Here is a 20,610-nt window from a genome sequence, read left to right as displayed (position 1 = left end):
TTCTAAGATTGTAGCGTTCGGTCGAAAAATTGTCAAAATTGTTTACAAAGTCATAATTTTATTGCCACTTGCATTTCGTTTGTCTCATAAAAATTTGCACTATCGGTGAGCTTAGCATACGACATTTTACAGCTTTTAGCCTACTTTATAGGCCTGCCGTTGTACACGGCACATTATGTGGTCATTGTGAATCATAAACGGCCAAACGAAACAACTCGGTTTAGATGGTGTTATGCTGAACGTACCGCAATATCCTAACTGAAGGTAAACTACGTGGGCTTGGGCATTGGTTCTTATATCAAAAAGCTCATGATGAAAAATTGTGATGTATACACTAAACAGCAGTGGTTCTCAACCTTTTTCACCTCGCGGACCGGTAAAATTTCAAAAAAAGTCTGGCGGACCGGTGAACTTTCAAAATTGAAATGAAGCCAAAATGTAAAGTAACCGTATTTTGCAATTATATCGTAGCCTACTAGATAGTGATATTTAGAGGGTTGTGATCGTAATTCATAATGACATCCATAATGACAACATAATGACATCCATGTGATTTTATGGTAGTCAGTCTGCTGAGACGAGGTAAAATTGCCTTGTCCAGATGAACATGCAACAGCCGAGAGTCGACACAGTCTTTCGCGCCGAAGGCCGTGCGTGGGTTTAACCAACCATGCCAACTCAAATAATATTCTTCTCTTTAACAATATCGAGAGAAGAAGCGTTTCGGAGTCGAACCAAGCACCTTGTCGTGCTACCTTGCTCATTGCCCACTGCCAGCAGACGCATAGACTACTCTGGCAACTACGAATACAATGCGTGCCGCATAGAGCAACTATTCCGGCCAGCCGCAAATCCGGGCCGAAAAAGCACTTCGTCAGCCCACCCCAAATACGTTGTTCTTGGGCACACATAGCGCGATAAACCAAACTTCCGGGGGCTTCGCCCCTAGACCCTACAGTTGGGTGGATGTTTTCACCTGTACTTATGAACACATTCATTCTACTCAATGGAAGCAGAGTGTTTATGTATCTTAATCGCGCCAATAGCGAAAATTATCGATCATTCATGACTGAATTGGTTCTCTCACTGCGGAATTTTTGGCACACCTTTCGGAGTCCCATTTTAGCCGAAACATTATGTTTTGGTGCGTCGTGGCGCGGTAATGGCTGACGCCGAAATGCCTATTTTATCAAAATGCGTATTTCTCACTTCAGAGAAGGGCATCTAATAAGCAAGACACTAAATCGCGCTAGGCGCGAAATGAAATTGAAAAATGTTGGAAAAAGTTCCAAAATAATACGCTATGATTTATGTTTATTTGCAAAATAATTTTGGACTTTTTTTCAAGTTTGGCCCCTCCCCAATTAGACGGTTGGGGTGCTCCAGTTACGACCATACACTAAATGAATGAATCGAAAACGAATGATCGCGCAAAATGCGCTCTTTAGCGAAGAGTCAGCTCGTATCTGTTCTGTGTTTGTCGCTCAATTGTCGTCAAATGACACGTCTTGAACAATTAGTCTAATCCAGGGGTTCTCAAAGATTGGGCCATGGCCCACTGGTGGGACACAGGAGCATTTGAGGTGGGCCACGGAGCTATTTGGAATATTGTAGAACTAGTGAAAATTGAGTTATATTTGTTATGTTATCCGCTCAAAAATATATTCACATCATCACATTATACGTAGGCTACATTAAGTTTTTCATCCGACTCTGATGGGACGTAATGGCACGTATGGAGTCACGATCGACAAGTTGGAAATGGGTGGGGAAACGGAGGCTTTTTACCCCGGCTACGACAACCTACGGCTAATAACGGCAACGAAAATAATTATGATTATATATTAACTTGAAGTTAGTGCTGAAGTGACTAAGTATTCCAGCAGGGTCGTATACCGTTGAAAGGGGTGTGCAATAAACTCGGACAGAAGTGTATTTGATGTAGATTTACGGTACCTTGGCCTGTCGCATTATTGTAACATAAAAATAACCTTAAACCCAATTTATCATCAATTCAACTTTCTTATCGAAGTATACGGCACTACCGAAACGAATCGTAATGTATTGAGGATTTAGAGCAGCACATTAATGTTTGAAGTCGGCTCAAAACTTCAGGCCTTGAAATCATTGTACATAATGTAAGAGTCACATGAAATGATTGTACCGTTGGATTGAATGTTCTGACATCGCAACTTCATCAGATACAGGACATACTATATGTACATTGTACAGCTGGAACATTGAAATATTCTTTCTCCACATCTGTGCTGTATCCCTTTCACCAAAGTATTGTGTGAAGCTGGCCCATCCACAATCCGCACCATAGTGAAACTAAAACCGCAATCACACAGTGGATGCAGGGATTAGATTACTGGGTTTCGTGACATGAGTGGAACAGCAGCCATATATTAATGCACACAAGAGTTATACAGTCTACCAGGAGCGTAACTGCCGCACCTAAAACTCCCAATTGTTGGGAGCTCATAGGGGCCCAAATTTCTTTGGTCGTTTGTTTGTTGGAGGAGATTTACTCAACTTGGACGTTTTCGTCGCGCTTGGCGCGATTTCATTACTTTGAAGGTATACGTCTGTAATGATCAGTAAGATAAAAATGCGCTGATTTTAGAGAAATAGGCATATCGGCGCAAGCGATGGCCACGCCTTGAACGGCACTATGACTCTAGGATAAGAGGTGGGCCACAGAACATTTTGAAACCGGAAAATGGACCACGGGCAAATAACGTCTGAGAACCCCTGGTCTAATCGAGCATGTTTCCCGCCCTAATGTGACCTCACGAAGTTCTGAATCAGTTTAAAATTTGATTTTTTATTTATTTTATCAATGGACAAAGCCTTCAACATTGCATATTGAAATTAAGGTATGAAATTGTAATATACGTGGCGGACCGGCAGGAATGTCGTCGCGGACCGGCACCGGTCCGCGGACTGGCGGTTGAGAACCACTGGTATACAGCATTGTCAGAATGAAGTAACACGTTGTGTCACCAGCACTGTACGCACAACTTCAGTGTTGCCGGCCAACAACTGCTGCTGTTGAGCGTTCTTTCTCCATTCCAGGCAAGCTACTCAGTAAGGACATACACTACTTTCTACACGAGAATGTAAGGAAGTGTCTTTCGTTGTTGTACTACAACAAATTGTAATTATTTGTACCATAATGCGTGATGTAACTACTGGAATTCTTCATTTGGCCCAGATTTCGTTAAAATAAAGTTTTTTCATGCAAAATTTTTCTAAGTCAAACAAGTTTCTCAGGTCATACTAGTTCGTAAGGACAGACAATTCAAACCTGAAATGAAGATAAGTAGTACAATTCTAACATTATGTGGCAAAACACCTAATTGACATACATGAAGTCAAAATATGGTCGACATTAGGTGTTTTAAGGTCAAAAAATGTCAAAATTGTGATTTTTAGGTCAAAATCTTTCCTTTTTAGGTCAAAAAGCGTCTTAGTCATAACTAAACGGATAATGGACGTGCAAATCGGTTTTCAGAGCACCTGTTCGGAAAAATGATCTTATTTCAGTCAATTTACGAGCGATCAGAGTTAGATGAATAAATTTCCCATATATATATCCTCGTTTTTGGATCCGTAAATATTGGGAGGGGGGCGAAAATTTGTGTTTATTCGAACATAGTTGGGAAACACTGCTAATCTAAACAATGAGCGGTTGGTTAAATTCGCCTGTTTAATCCGAGACAGTCCCCTGCTTACGAAATTTGGGTCAAAGCTATAGTGTGGCTCACGATTGGCCATCAATTGCAATATGTGTGCACTGTTCAGTGTGCAATGACGATAGTTGTGGTAAACTGACTGAGGTCATCGATATGGTTTATCAAATATCTCGAATCGCGTTTGCCAATAAGCTCACTTTATGAAGCATCAGATCTGTTGTTTTGACGCAAACAAGAAAACGTTGACTTTTGAGCAAACCATGATTTTGGCGTCACGGAATTTTCCAGGACCACCACAAAACCGGCAACAAATAATCATATCAATAGCGCAGGAGTTCTCAACTTTCCATGAATAACGGGCCACATTTTAACAACAGATGTAAAGTGTCGCTGGACATTATAGCTAAATCCCAGCCAAATCGAGTCCCTGGAGGGATTCGACTCTGAATCGAGTATCAGGCTTCGGGTCCAGTCCTATCACTCATTATGCGAATATACGTCACCCAATGAATGATGTGGAAATTCCGAGTATTACACCAATCCAGAGGTGGACAAAGTAGTAAAGAATGCTACTCAAGTAGAAGTAGCGAAAAAAATCTACTCATACTAGCCAAATTCTGCTCGAGGAGAGTCAGAGACGCAATCTTCAGCAACAGATCAATACTACATAAAGAACGAGAAATTTATATTAATGAAAGCCTCACAAAGTCAAACCGTACAAGATTCAATGCCTGTTTCAAGTACAAAAAAGCCAATGCATTTAAATACATTTGGACAAGACATGGAGTTACCTACCTGAAAAAGAATGACGATGAACGAGCTATGTCGATCAAAAATGATGAGGACTGAGGATGAGGTACAACATTTTCTTATAATACGAAAAAGTGTATCTATGATGATGAGACTGTCTGATAGCCATGCCTATTAGGTTTCCTTGCGGCTTCTGCCGACAACCCTGTAAATCAGATCAGAGAGCTATTTACTGTGATTTATGTGATTCTTGGCTCCATCTTAAGTGTAGTAATTTGACTATTCTTCAATTTAATCATCTTGGATTATCCGAAGAGAACTACTATTGTTTTCAATGCGTTAACTCCATATTACCTTTTTCTTTGCTTGACAATGTGCAACTTTCACAAGAATACCTTTGGTCACCGAGAATGAACCTACCTAATAGTACTAGTTATCATAACATTGAAAATCTCAATTGTTTGTTTGATGATAGTCCTTCTATGTTGTTATTACATGCAAATGTGAGATCTCTACCTAGGAACATATGGATTCTTTCCTCAATAATTTCAGATCTTAGTCATAAACCTGACATAATTGCAATCAGTGAAACTCGACTAGCCTCTGTCCTACCATATGAAATTGGCCTAGATGAATACTCATTCATAAATGCGAACTCTCCAAACATAGTTGGGGGAGTGGGGTTCTACATTAGAAATAGTATCCAATTTCAAACTATCACTGAATTTGATCTAAAACTAAAAAGTTGTGAAGAACTTTGGATAGAGACCCCCTTGATCTGCAACAAAAAAAGATCTCATATTGTCATATGAGCTATCTATAGACACCCCCACCAACCACTGGCTCAGTTTATTGAAGCTCTTGAGAATTGCCTAGAAAAGCTTACTGCACAGCATAAGACATTCTACCTGCTAGGAGATTTCAACATAGACCTTCTTAAAACATCAAATAAATACTCTAGGGAATTAGCCGATCTTATAACTAACTATTCTTGTCAATCACTGATAAATGACCCTACTAGAATAACTCAAAAGACTCAATCGCTGATTGATCATATCTTTACGAACAATTATTCTCAGCACGACTCTGGTATATTAATCAGTGACATATCTGATCACCTGCCAATATTCTGCAAGATTGCTAATACCTCACCAGGAGTTAAACCAAAAATATCTTTTATTCGCGACTATAGAAGACTCTCCCTTGATTTGTTTTCATCCGAACTTACTGAAGCATTAACTGACCTACAACCCGTCTGCAATTCCGAACCCAACAACATTAACCAATGCTTTACCTCATTCATTAGTTGTATTAATTCACTTTTGGACAAATACGCACCGCTTCGCAAACTAACGCGCAAAGAACGCCGGTTCTCGACCAAACCTTGGTTCACTCATGCAATCCGTAAATCTATAGCAACTCGACGTAAACTATATAAAAGTCATTTTTTGTCAGGCAATGCTGATAAACTAATTATATACAAAAAGTACACTAATATTCTTACCAAAGTGAAGAAAAAATCTAAAAGCAATTATTATCGGGACCAATTCCAGAAGATCCAAGGAAATCAACAAGAAATCTGGAATCTCTTTAATCGATTATTCAAAACCTCCAAACCAAAAAAATTTCCATCGAAAATCAGTAATAACGATGTCATTATTACTGCTGCGGTGAACCACCAATTCACATAAGACAGCTTCAAGCGTGTTATAAGTATCGCAGTATTATTATGGCAACTCCAAACCACCCCTGCACATCACTAACTCGAGAATCTTGGCACGAATTCTATTCCGAATCGCATCAGTTTATTACGTTTCATATGAAAACCAGATCCGCGTCTTTCCAAAATATTATTTTACAGTCTAGGAAACCGAGTACAGTGCCGCCTTGGGTGAATGAACAGCTTGCCGTCGATATGAAATTGACGCGTATCACCTGCGGGGCACACCATCCTGAATACATACGTCAGGAATGTGAACATTACATTGCGACGCGCTATCGTACCTATACGAAAGTATACACCGACGGTTCGAAAACAAATACGCGCGGTGGTGCAGCATTTTGGGTCGAAGAACTTCAATATTCTCATTGGGCCACGCGTAACGCCAAACAATCGATATTTTCCTCGGAATTATATGCAATTATGTTAAGTTTAAATTGGGCGAGCAACGCATGTATGCCGTCCAAACAGTTAGCGATATTCTCCGACAGTCAAAGCGCATTGATGTCCATCAAAAATAACGGCAATTCGAATAGTTTAACTGAAACTATTATCTTACTCTGCAGAGACCTGGCAACAAAGGGAGTACAAGTGACGTTCATTTGGATTCCCGCTCACACAGGAATACGTGGCAATGAAAGGGCAGACGAACTCGCAAAACTCGCCTCTAGCACACCTGGATCCAACGGCGAAAACGAAATCATTATGTCACTTGCCGAAATGAAGTCACACACCAATGGAATATGTATTGAGAAGTGGATGTCGGAATTGAACGACATCGAGCAAGACTCTTCGTACCTACGTTTACACGCACCATTCTCGTGCATTCCCCGTCCACGAAATTTGTCGCGGAGGGAATCATCCATTATATTGCGACTACAAACTGGACACTGCAAATTGAACTATCACCTCCATCGCATGAGTTGTCATGACAGTGGTCTCTGCGAAACGTGCAGCGTACCAGAAACTGTCGAACATTTCCTACTAACGTGTCCTCGATACTACAACCAGAGACAATATTTAAAAAATGTAGCTGAACAGAGCAGTGTGAGCTTTAACTTGGACTGTCTGTTGACTGATCCTCGTATGGTTAATCCAGTCATAGAATTTGTTGTATTGTGTAGACGTATATGATTCAATTATTAGCTCCCCCAGGCCTGGTGCACAAGACCTTAGTAGTCGAGCACCATAAAACCCCTTATACATACATACATTACTGCTGAGAAAGACATATGCAATGAGTTTAATCAATATTTTACTAACATTGGAAAAAATCTTGCAGATAAACATGTGTTATCTAGAACCTACAAGAAATACCTAGGTAGGCCACAACCTAACTCAATTTTCATTGAACCAACAACAGAGAATGAAATCATCACAATTGTGCACAATCTAAAAAAAAACTCGGCAACAGGGCCTGATGGTGTTCCTGTTAATATTTTGAAGGAAACCGTAACCATAACAGCGCCAACCCTCACTGTATTGATTAACAAATGTTTCGAACTCGGGATCTTTCCTGATTGTCTCAAAGTAGCACGTGTGACTCCAGTCTTCAAAAAAGGAGATCCACTCAAGTTATCCAACTATAGACCAATATCAATATTACCTGTTTTTTCTAAAATTTTAGAAAAATTAATGCTAATTAGATTAACCAACTTCACAGATGAATTTAATATATTATCTAAAAAACAGTTTGGGTTTAGAGAAAATCACTCAACCTTGCATGCAGTAATTGACAGTGTTGATAACATCTATCAGAGCTTGTTTGAGAAGCTATCAACCATTTGTGTTTATCTAGATCTGCAAAAGGCATTTGACACTGTCGATAGAACTATACTACTAGGCAAATTACATCACTATGGATTTAGAGGAGTGATGTATAAACTATTGGAGTCTTACTTGAACAATAGAAGCCAATTTGTCAAAAGTAACGAATTTTCATCTGATAAATCAATAGTTGAAATGGGTGTACCACAAGGATCCGTTTTAGGTCCCTTCTTGTTTTTGATCTATATAAATGACTTAAATAATGCCTCTGACTTTACTATCCAATTATTTGCAGATGACACATCTCTGATGCTGTCGTCGAACAATATAACTGACTTAGAGTCCTCCTGCAACTCAAACCTGCAAAAAATATTGGATTGGATGAATAATAATAGATTAACCATAAATACATCAAAAACTCACTGTATGCTCTTTGGAAGGAATTCGAATAGTAATTTTGATATAAGGCTGAATAGGGAAAGCCTGATTCTACAGAAAAGCATACATTATCTAGGTATAGTTATTGATAACAATCTGACATGGGGTGAACATATAACCTCTATTTGCAACAAGCTATCTAAAACCATAGGTATCATTCGAAAGTCACGTTTTATTTTACCTCAATCCACACGAATAATGATTTATCATACCCTATTTCACTCTCATCTAAGTTATGGTATCATTCTCTGGGGATCCACATGGGAGAAACATTTGGATCGAGTTAGGAGCCTGCAAAATAAAGCCATCAAACTAATATGCCTTGCCAATCGTAGAGATCACGTTAACCCTTTATATTATAATTTAAAAATCCTGAAAATTGATGATATTTACAGATTTGAAGTCGGCATTCTGATGCATAAGTTCTACAATAACACCCTACCTGACATTTTCTCGAACTACTTTACACCTATCAGTGAACACCATTCTCATTTTACTAGAGGTTCTGTTATGAATCTGTATTTACCTAAGGCCCATCACAAAACCATTGCCTATCAAGGTCCTCTAATATGGAACTCCATTCCTTCGCATATTAGGAGCAATACTTTATATGTATTTAAAACCATGTATCGTGCCTTCCTTATTGAGTCATATAAAAGCTAAAATGTATTTTCAGTGTGAACTAGTACCGGTCAACATATCTTGTTTGCTTCAGACCATTACACTTTATATTCATTTCCTCCGTTTTTCCTAACATGTGCTCTTACATTTATTCTGTCAATCTTACAATTCACTGTTGCAGTACGATGTATGCAATTTATAGCCAATCTACTTCGATCAGCTGCAGCAGACTCGATGATCAACCGATCACTTCGCTGCAGCTTCATCTTGCAATCGTAAAACATATTGGCCAATCCTATGAACTGTAAATCGTATTGGTACACATCTCATTTTACTTTGAAATTGACACTGTAACCATTTTTTTGTATGTGTCCAGTTTATGCTATTTTGTTGCCTGTTTTGTTATTTTGCGATGATGAATAAATAATTCTCTCTCTCTCTCTCAAGACGAGTAGAAGTACTGCTTCCATAAGCAACCTAAATCTACTTCAAGTAGAAGTAGAATTGACTGACTTTAAATCTACTCAAGCAAGTATGTAGTTGTGAAAACGATAGTAATTCGTTCGCATGGACTGTCCAAAGCTGCAAATGGAGCTATACTCTAGCGTAAAAGGGTTACATGTAATGTTAAGCAACATTGCCTTCTCAATTAATTTCAAACCGCTGAGGCTCGAAAACAACCTAGCGGGCACGGATTTGACACCACCGGCATACTAGAATATGTTTTGTTGCTCTGATTCCGTTTGAGTGGATATTCCACACAACTTCCGTGGCTTTGAACAATTCCGCGATGCCATTGTTTCGGAAATCAAAAGGCAATGCATATGCGGTTATGTATTATTTCGTTGTTTTCGCTTGAGTGGATGTACCACAGATCCTGTTTCAATACTTGGCGTTGTAGTATTCCGCGTTCCATTGGTATGGGAAATGAACATGCAATGCGTAAGGGGATACATCTTATTTCGTTGCTTCCGTTTGAGTGCATTTTCCACGCATCCTAATGTGATGGGTATTGTTGTACCACGCGATACTCGTGGCAACTTAGGAATGATTACAAAAAATATTGGACGGTGCAAAATGCACTAGATTACAATTTGTAACGATAGTCTGAAATTCATATGAGGTCATCTGTACTGCTTCTCCGAAGATCGAGCCCTTTGGTGTCTTTTTCATAGGTAATATCTAGTGTGCTAAAGCGTACTCACTCACTGACTTGTCTATAATACTGACTTTGATCTTTATTATAGACATGTTTCTGCGAAAATATATGTTTGGACAATTCGTACTCTCTTCTGAACTGCGCCATTTTAAAACTTCGTAAGTAGGAATTTCGAAAATGAATGATTCCATGCATCTATATAGTTGTAGACATCCGTTACAGATTTGCTGTTCAATCAGCGTTTGGGTTTCGCTAGGCTTTGCACCAAACTGGAGGGTGAATAATCTCAGAAGCTGTCACGTGACAAAGGTCTTGAGAAATTGAAGACACACGATAAAGTTATCCCGTTGCTAGTGCAAATAGATTTTATATTATATGTTAGTTTAAATAACAATGTCCGGGTAAGTCAGGGCATATCATTATAGTTTTTGGGATTATCGACTGTAGCTCAAGTGACATTTTTGTTTTCAATAAGAAATATGACCAACCGTTTTGCAAATAAAATACTTCAAATTGAAAAATATATGGAAAATGTTAACAGTTTCGTGAAGCATTCCGTATATTTATCTAGTTCGCTATAACCCGCAATTATAGGTAGCCTAATACGAGTCTCTTTTGGCGTAAATTGTCACTTACATAATGTTTTTATATTTAAAATAACACAAAGTCAAGATTAAGGTTTCGTTTCGGCGATCAGTTCACATCAACTATAGGCTATTAAATTTTTTTCCCTAATGCATGGCTCTATTTTTAAACACAGAGATGTGTATTAGAAAGTTGCATTGCTTCCAGATCGCGACAAGATTGAATGCGAAAAATGTAATCAATTATGCACTGAAATGAAAAAGGAGGTAGGTACATAATTCACCGAATATTTTTCACTCAAACTGCTAAAACTTGTATCCTTAATAAACCGATCGTAAGAACGTTTAAGACCCAATGGGATATTGTGGATGCGTTACTTGTAAATTCGGCAACTGTTGAAGAAAAATAGACATATTGTCCGTTGATATGTGTCAAGCATGGAGGAGTGAGGTCATTGATCTTAAGAAGCTATACATTTATCGTGCTGAAGATAGGACCTAATTTCCAGTTATATCGTCTTCAAAATTTAGTGTCAAACCGACAACTGTCAGTGTGAATCTGAATACCACATGATTTGACTTGCATTTGTTTTTAGGAATGCGAACTGAGATGCCGTGTATGCCAAAGTAAGTATTGTAAGTAAGTTTTCAAAGACACGGAAATCGTGACTTTCTGTAGTCTTCATATCGGAATGCTGGTAAAGTGATGTTATCCTCTTTCGATGTACACATGCTGTTTCCAATGTACCCCGATAATTGAAATATATACACTATACAGTGGATCAGAAATGTTCAGTGAATTATGAATAATTAACCACGTTTTATCCCTAATTGATAGCGAGATAGCATATTGGTGCGCCACGGATAGGTTGCAAGACCGAGTCCGAGCGAGACAGAATTCCTGCCTATATGTTGGGGGTTTATCTATGGTCCTCTTTGCGCCATATTTTCTGCGTTAGCGGTGCATTAAAAAGTCTAGGAGTGGATCGTGCTACAAGGCGGCAGATTCGGAATCATTATACAGACAATGTGTAAAATGACCAATGTAGTCGAAACACCATGAATATCAAAAACAAAAGCCATGACTGATCTTGCCAGTTGGAATTAATTTATTTCCCTAATCAGAATAGAAGCTGTAACAAACCCATGGTCTTCTGTTCCGGACATGATATACGATCATAGAAAAAGTCATTTCGATTATCCTGAGCCTCCACCGCAGAAATGGTCAGACTCCCGCGCAGCCGAGACAAGTGATCACATTGAGAGACCTATATACTATACACGCAGCAGGTATATCTATCAGTTGAAACTACTGTGGCTCATGTAATATGCAATGAGCATAACGGATAATTTTGAACGGCTAACGCGTAAAATGAAAAGTATCTCATAATATGGGCCCGGAAAAACCGACTATATGGAGTCAGATTCAGAGGTGGTCAAAGTAGTCAAGAAAGCTACTCAAGTAGAAGTAGAAGTAGCGAAGAAAAAATCTACTTAATTAAGAGTAGAAGTACTTCTTTAATAAGCAAACTGAAACTACTTGAAGTAGAAGTAGAATTAACTGACTTTAAGTAAGTAGTTGTAAGTAAGTAGTTGTGAAAACGACCGTAATTCGTTCGCGGAGACTGTCAAAAGCTGCGGAAGGTGTAGAGCAGGGGTGTCAAACTCAATTCGGGTCGCGGGCCGGATTCAGACCTTCAAACGTCTCGCGGGCTGGATCAGTAAAATGTGTTTCAACACACATAAAAAATGAAGTTACTAGTTCACTGCATACACATACAGTTTACTGAGTAAACATGCTTACGTTACGGGGATAAGCTACTCCTCGAACGGCAAGATTTTCAGAAATTATTTGTTTTTGATATTTGTTCTGTTAGGTGTCATATTTCATGCACCTAAACCTTCTGCTGATCGGATAAAAGAGTTCTGGCGACGAACAGACTAACCGACGGACCTGTGGGACTCATGCACTTTCGGACCAAAGTCACTACAGCGATACGGAGAAAATACCTTTAAAGACCGAAAGTGCACGAGCCTCGTCCTATTCAGGGTTCATCAAATCAAATTTTATCATGACGAACTTTGGATGTGCGATTATCGCCCAAGCCGATCTATTCGATACACACTGACTATCGTAGTATAAATGAAAGTGGTTGAAGAACTGTCACCTACGTTATGGTATTCACCATGCCACTTGGCTCAAAATTGCAGAAATGTATCTTAATCAATTTTGAAGTTATGGGTATCTGACTGATTTTTCACTTCGAATGGTAGATTAGCCCTTTAAATCAATGACACAATCCTGTCCACGCAAAAGGAAGTGGGGTTTATTGAAACAATATTTTTGGAAAATGTACACATATTGACAATTGGACGTAGAACAAAAATCGTCCGAAAATGAAATTGAACGAAAGGTCTGGGAGTGTGAACAACCAGATTTGTAGGTTGAACTAACGGAAAGAATTATATCCTCTTTATGTACATACGATTCGTCTTCTTTCACTGCGCTCCCGTATTGCTGCTGAATTTTGATACTTGACATCTCTTTTCCAACGATCGCATCAATATTTGGATGCAAATTCCTACTAGCAGCACATTTAATCATGTCGTTAAGATGGTTATTGGTCATCCGTGAGCGTTGAACTCATTTATTATTGTTCATTACAGAGAACACTTGTTCGCAAAGATATTTAGTTCCAAACATTGATAAAACCTTGGCGGCCATGGCTGTTAATCTCAGGGTAATGCGGTGAAAGATACTGATAAAACCTGTTCAAGTCCACTGACGCAAATTTATCCCTCATTTTGGTATCACACTGCAGGTCAATTAGCTCGAGTTGAATTTCAGCAGCCATTTCAGATGGCTTGACGCTTGACTGTAAATTGCGATCGGAACACGGCAAATGTATTTTTGAGCTCGTGGAAGACCTGAAACCTCCGTTCAAACTCTTGCTGTAAATCTGCTATGTCTGCTTTGTAGTTTTCCGCGCCTGTACAGTATGGTGCATTTGATATTACAGCCGTTAGACATGAGAAATGTTCCTGGTCACATCGGGAAAGTTGAGCCTACCACAGTGACAGTTTCATTTTGTCGTCTTCATACTGGGTCACAGCCTTATCGCGCCCCTGCAATTTAGTGTTAAAGCGTGTTCAAGTGTTGCGTAATGTCAACCATAAAAGCAAGATCATGCACGCATTCTTTGGATTGAAGTTCGTATACTGGGCGACCTTTATGCTCCATGAACTCTTCAATTTCGCCTCGCAGCTCAAAGCTGCGCCTCTACTTAACCACCGCACATCAGTGCTATATGGTAGACCAGCATGTACGTCATTTTCGCTGATGAATGCATCGAACTGGCGATGATTTAATCCGCGCGCTCTGATGAAATTAACGGTTTTCACGACCACACTCATAACATGGTTCATCTTTAGAGTTTTGGAGCATAATGCTGCCTGGTCCAAAATACAGTGAAAGGAATATACGTCTTGTCCGCCGGTCGCGATACGTAGGCTACCGAAATTTCGTGGCCAATCCAGTCTTCTTTCCGACCATCGACGGCGCACCGTCAGTAGCCAGGCTGATGGCACGGGAGCAGTCTACCCCCCGCCCTGTCAAGCGCTAAAACGAGCGAGATGAAATATCACTCGCTGTAGTGTCGGTCATGTGCACGAATTGAAGCAATTCCTCAGTAATTTGTATCGACGGATCAACACCCCTAATAAATATGGCCAGTTGGGCAATATCTGTGACATCGATCGCCACTGAAAAAGCGATAAATGATTTAATTCTGTCTTTTAATTCGCTTTGCAAGTCATTTGATAGGTCAACGGCGGGTAAAGGTGGATTGCTGGATCTTCAGGTAGGCCTTGAGATTTTATATTACGTCACTTCGTAAATGTCCTTTTAAGTGTCCGTATTTCTTTTTATGGTGAGTCTCGTAGTGGCGTCGAATATTATATTCTTTGAGGACAGAAACTTGCTGATTACGAACCAAGCCTACTGGCTTCGCGTCCACCTCGGTGAATGAAAAACTCTCGGTCCATTTTTGTTTGAATATTCGGCACTCGGTATCCACTCTTCTAATTTTTCCCATTTTCGGAATGTGGATTTCCATGCCACGAATATCGTGATAAAATAGTAACTGGGTCGGGTAGGAATATAACTGTCGTTACAATCTCCAGTGCCCCACGCTGAGATAAGAGCTCGCAAACTAACAGCGTGTAATTTCGTTCGGTCGTCACTTGGGTCTATTAGCAGCGAGATGCGATGTCAATAACAAGCGTATCATATTATCATCCGGCAGATGCCAGTCACTCGAATTTGCGCACAACTGTGTACTGTTCATTCCTGCTGATTAGCAACATTCATACGTAACAATTGAGAGCAACGCGCTACAACGCGTCTGACTGATTGCTTTCGTAATGTTATATGATAAATACAAACCGTTGCTAAAACTGAGCAATCTGAGCATGCGTCTTTTTCAATTACCCAGAAATGGTCTCGCGGGACGTATGTTTGACTCCCCTGGTGTAGAGACATTGATTCATATTGACGCATCCCAGGAGGTTTCAATTTTTGACAGAATAAGCAGTCGTCCACTTCATAGGATGTAAATGATAGTATTGAAATTGAAATGCGGTACTAATCCTTTGTTTACTCGAACACCCCGTTTTAGAGAATATCATGTCATGGTGCCCTCCCCCATATCATAAGGCCCCAAGTTGAGTCGAAGAGCAATATGGTAAAGTTGTGTCGGATACGAATTTACCACTTTGCGCGATTAGTATACGTTAATTAAAAATATGGCAGATCGTAAAAATGCCATATATTGTATAGCTTTATATTCGGAAAATATACGACATTACTACACTTTCTTTTATACTTCAACATGTATGTTCTCCAGACAAAAGAACTCAAACTATGACTAGAACTCAATGTATAATACTTGTACGTGAAAGAAAAATACAAATACCACTTCCAAAAAGCGGAAAATATATTTCATGTCTTTTGTCCAGAAAGTTTCAACGGCGGTATGCTAAAACAGTTCTAACGTTAAAATGAAGTCAAAGTCCACTTTTCCAGGATAGGACACGTCATGGGCTGCTAAGTATAATAGGTAATTGCTAGATTGCGAAACGGTAGTTTCAAACGTTATGGGGGCCATACTGTACTTACTGTGATGATATATTTGAAATAGGCGACAATGCGGTGTGAACAGAACCACGCAACCCGGTATCTAAATTATATTCAGCGATACTTTCGTTAAAACATATTTGTCACTCCATATCCACTGAGCGCGAATCGCAACAAAATTTCTGGGTATTACTTGACCTTTATGAAAATCAAATGTTGGTACTACGTGAAAACGGCCCCGAAATTCCTTAGGCTATCTTTCTTATTAGGGGATTAAACTACTTCCACTTGACGAATTGAAAATAGCGAAAAGTAAGTGAGTAGTTCACAAAACATTACGAAGTAGAAGTGGAGGTAGCGAAAAGAAGATCTACTTGAGTAAGTACCAGAAGTAGAGGAAAACTACTTGATTACTTCGAAATAGTAGAAGTAATTCGTTACTGACCACTTCTGATTCCTGTCCGGTTAGAATATGTATCCTACACATGTGTAAATCAAACTTTGCAACCCATTTGGTTCGCCGGTCAGTGATCATGTTGCTAATCTGCATAGAACGACATCGCGTGTGTTTTGGAAATATCTAATATTGTGTGGCCGTTTTGTAAAGACGAATTCGGTTATGAAATTTAAAATACGTGGTTCTTTGATATTATATTGGGTTACCATACGTTCTCTTTTAAGAGGATTTGTCGTCTTTTATGACAATTTTGAAAGCGTCCGTGGAGGGCGGGCGAATGTCCTCTCTTGTGATATTTTGTCCTCTTTCTTGAGATATTTGGTTAAATATAGAGCCAAATTCGGCTGAGATACAGTTACTTACAGTTACTACGGCGGTTACTTCGGGGGGTGAGACGGAAAGTTGACCTTTTTTTAGTGAACCAACCGATAATGTGTGAAAAAAAACTGTATTTTTGGGAGCTGAACAGCAATATTGACTTTTTTGTATTCAACCAACCAATATCGCGAAAGAAAAACTGTATTTTGGGAGCTTAGCCTTTTTTAATCAACCCGACCACGATGTGGGTAAAATTTACCAATTCCTCAGGATTTTCCTCCGGTTGTGCAAGTCTCAGAATTTTTAAAAAGTGTCCTCTTTTCAGATTTCCAAAATATGGTAACCCTTATATTATAACGATTGCATTCGTTTTCAAATACTCATTTTTATCATTGTCGGCGTTGCGGATATTTTCCATGCAACTACCATTCACCTGGTTTCCATTACTGAATCAATCGAGCAAATCATTCCATAGACTGTTGTTTAAATGTTGCCGAATTTTCGCGTGGGTCCCATTCACATCGTAATAATTCCATTGGCTACAATTATCAGAGTAGGACGAGAAACATTGATTTTTCTTTGCCACATTGCGTTGTCAGAATTGTAATTAAAGATCCACTTAAGCCGGAAGTGTTGACCATCAATCGTGGTAGGGGGAAGTATTTCAAATTGAAACCAGGCCAGACGGAAATGCTGCAGGATTTCGTATTCAAACCACATTCATCAGCGCGTATCCATTGGGCCGACGTGAGCGACCGATGTTTCGATGAAATATATTAGGGATGGAAAAATTGCGGCTCGCGAGCCGAATTCTTTGAGCTTTTGATGATTGCACACAACATCTCATTTGCCATTTTTCTAGGGGTTTAACCTGATTACAAATTGATTTATTCTATCCCGAATTTAATATGCGCAGCACATTGCTTTCGTGTTGTTTCTTTCCTTGTGATTTACGTAACAATTGTAAGATTTAGGTGCATGTGACACTAACTGATTAGAATTTACAATTGAACAATTGATTCGAGTACACATAAACGTTTCACCGCTACAATGGTGCATGGTTATCAATCAATGATAAATAATTCTGTGTAACAATGAAATTAATAATAATTAATCATGGTAGCGCAGGTCACGATCATTTCCTGGCTAACAATGGCGGTTCCATTGATATTGTAAAGACTAGCAATAAAGGAAATGTCGTTGAGCGATAATTGCAAGAAAAGAATGTTTGAACAGGAAAATAGAACTTTTAAAACAGAATCAGAGGAATTGTTTGTTTTCAGTGATAATGAAGGTTATCCACTGTGCGTTATCTGACAAGATTCGCTCTATAAATACAAATCCGGTAACTTGAAACGTCATTGCGAAACCAAACACTAAAATCTTCCTCAACTACTCAGCAGATATTGAAGGAACTGCTCCGCACCGATTTGACGAATTATTAACCTTATTTTAAACACAGTGCTGCCCAGGTGGAGGCGCACCCTATCATCATAGAATAATAAGCTTCATTCGTTACCTACACTTCATTGTGACGGAATCAATTGGTATTTCTCGATTTTTGTGTTGTGGCTCTTTTAAAACTAAGATTTTTGATATTTGAACAGAGTCGGTCAAATTAGTCAAGAACGCTACCCAAGTAGAAGTAGAAGTAGCAACGAAAAAATCTACTCAAGTACGAGAAGTACTTCTTTCATAAGTAACCTAAAACTACTTGAAGTGGAAGTTGAATTGACTTACTTTAAATCTACTCAAGTAAGTAAGTAGCTTTGAAAACGGTCGTCGTAATTCGTGTTCACAGCATGGACTGTCAAAAGCTGCAAATTGCGCTATCCGGTCGGTGCAAAGTGCTTGATTCGTATTGATGCATCTCATGAGGTATCAATTTTCGCCAGAGTAAGCATTCGTCCGCATCATGGGATGCAAATTATAGTATTGATATGGAAATGCGATACTAACCCTTTAATTACTCGAACACCCCGTTTTATAAAATATCATGACATGGCACCCAAACCCATATTAAAAGGCCCCTATAGTTTAGGCCAGTGGTACCCAAACGGTGGGGAATTCCCCACTGGTGGGGAATTTCGGGATTTTTGGTGGGGAATAGACTCACTTTTCAAAAAATATTCACAGTATTATTCTCCTTTATTGAATGTTGTTTTGAAATGCCGACCGACTATTTCATAGCTCATTTGCAATTCAGCGATTCATATTCTCAGTGCCTCCGATTAGCGAGAATTGCCTGGATAGCGACACGCGATCTCCAGACATGTCTTTATTCATTTGTACACCATCATCGGTCACGAAACGTAGTGATAGAAAAATTCTGATTCGTTGTAATAAGAGCTCATGTTGCTGAACATGTATTCAAGTGAGATCGTGGACTCGCTAATTGATAGCACATCCGGACTCGTTACAAAGGAAATAACGTATTTATGTCATTTCAAGTTCTTTCAGTATTGTGCGAAAGTGTAGTTCACGGCGGCTTATATGTATATGTACCGCACGCATGAGTTCGTCAACATCAGGAAGTTTATCTGACCCATACATTATACGGTATTTAGCCTACGTATGTAGATTGATGCTACCCCGAAACATGTGGAAAATTTCCAAACCCGTCCTACTTTTCTCTTGGCTGAGCGCCGGGGTGGATACATATATTTACGGAGATGCGTTTACGGTTACCAGTTCACCGCTGCGTTAATTTTATTGTGTGCTGATCAATTCCGGGGATCCTAACAATCACCAATAGCACCTACTATATTGGAGGTAGCACCTTGAAGGGTAGATATGAATATAGAGTTTTTAGGTGGGGAATGAAGGCTCGTAATAAATCTGATGTAGGGAATTAGGATAAAAAGGTTGGGAACCACTGGTTTAGGCGAAGAGGTTCAATCGGATACGGTTTCAACACTTTGCACGATTAGTATACGTTAATAAAAATATGGTGGATCGTAAAAATGTATATAGTGGAGCTTTATTGTCGAAACATAGAGACATTACTTCACTTGCTTTTATACTTCAACAGGTATGTTCTGCAGACAAAAGTACTGAAATTATTTGCAACTTAAAATATGATACTCGGAATCTAAAGAGAAATACGCAAAAACGGAGAATATGTTTCACGCCTTTTGTCTAAAAATTTGGTCTGCTAAAACAAGTGAAACGTTTGAAAAAGCCGGAGTAGTCCACTTTTTCAGATTAGGACACGTCATGGGCTTCTATCACGATGTGATAGGCAATTGCTCGATTGCGAAACGGTAGTTTCAGGCGTTGTGGGCGACCATATTTACTGTGATGAAATATTTGAAATGAGCGACAATGAGGTGTGAGCAGAACCACGCACAATCTGGTACGTAAATTACATTCACCGATACTCTCCTGAAAACATGTATTTGACCCTCCTAAACTAAGCCTACTTGTCACTCCGTATCCACTGTGCTCGAAGCGCAGCAAAAGTTCTGGGCTTTACTTGACTTCTATGAAAATTAAATGTTGGTGCTCCTTGAAAACAGCCCCGAAATTGTCAGGCTATCTTTCTTGTTGGAGGATTAAACTACTTCTACTTGACAAACTAAAAATTGCGAAAAGTAAGTAAGTAGATCACAAAATATTACGAAGTAGAAGTAGAAGTGGCGAAAATCAGATCTACTTGAGTAAGTACTAGAAGTAGAGGAAAACTACTCGAGTACTTCGAAAAAGTTGAAGTACTTCGTTACTGACTACCTCTGTATATGAAGCAGGTCTGCCCGTTCCATTAACGTACAACGTATACACCATCCAACCTTCAACAGGACCAGTAAACAACGAATAGTTTTTCAATAATCATCAAGGGATTATACCCGTAAACATTTATTCAGCGCTAAGTTGATCAGCTTACCACCGTAAAGTCCTTTCGCTGTTAATGTTCCCTAGAACTTTTGTTCTTCAACTGCCGCGCCGTGTAGGAATGTGGGCTTGA

The 20,610-nt window shown here is 39.3% G+C and overlaps 1 long non-coding RNA gene across 1 annotated transcript in view; it reads right to left on the bottom strand.

Annotated features, from left to right (window-relative positions):
• Window positions 1–6,231: 6,231 nt before the first annotated feature.
• The window catches only part of LOC145436951 (uncharacterized), a 300,821-nt gene continuing 286,442 nt past the window's right edge, over window positions 6,232–20,610 (bottom strand). Inside the window, exon 2 of the long non-coding RNA XR_013914503.1 lies at window positions 6,232–6,738. This is a non-coding gene — a long non-coding RNA (uncharacterized LOC145436951). The remainder of the gene's footprint in view (window positions 6,739–20,610) is intronic.

The sequence above is a fragment of the Botryllus schlosseri genome, chromosome 4, assembly GCF_051294905.1.
Source record: "Botryllus schlosseri isolate E-star chromosome 4, Bs_hap1, whole genome shotgun sequence".
NCBI classification, from domain to species: domain Eukaryota; kingdom Metazoa; phylum Chordata; class Ascidiacea; order Stolidobranchia; family Styelidae; genus Botryllus; species Botryllus schlosseri.
The sequence above is the reverse complement of the archived record's forward strand: the minus strand, read 5'-3'. Positions and strand labels throughout refer to the sequence as shown.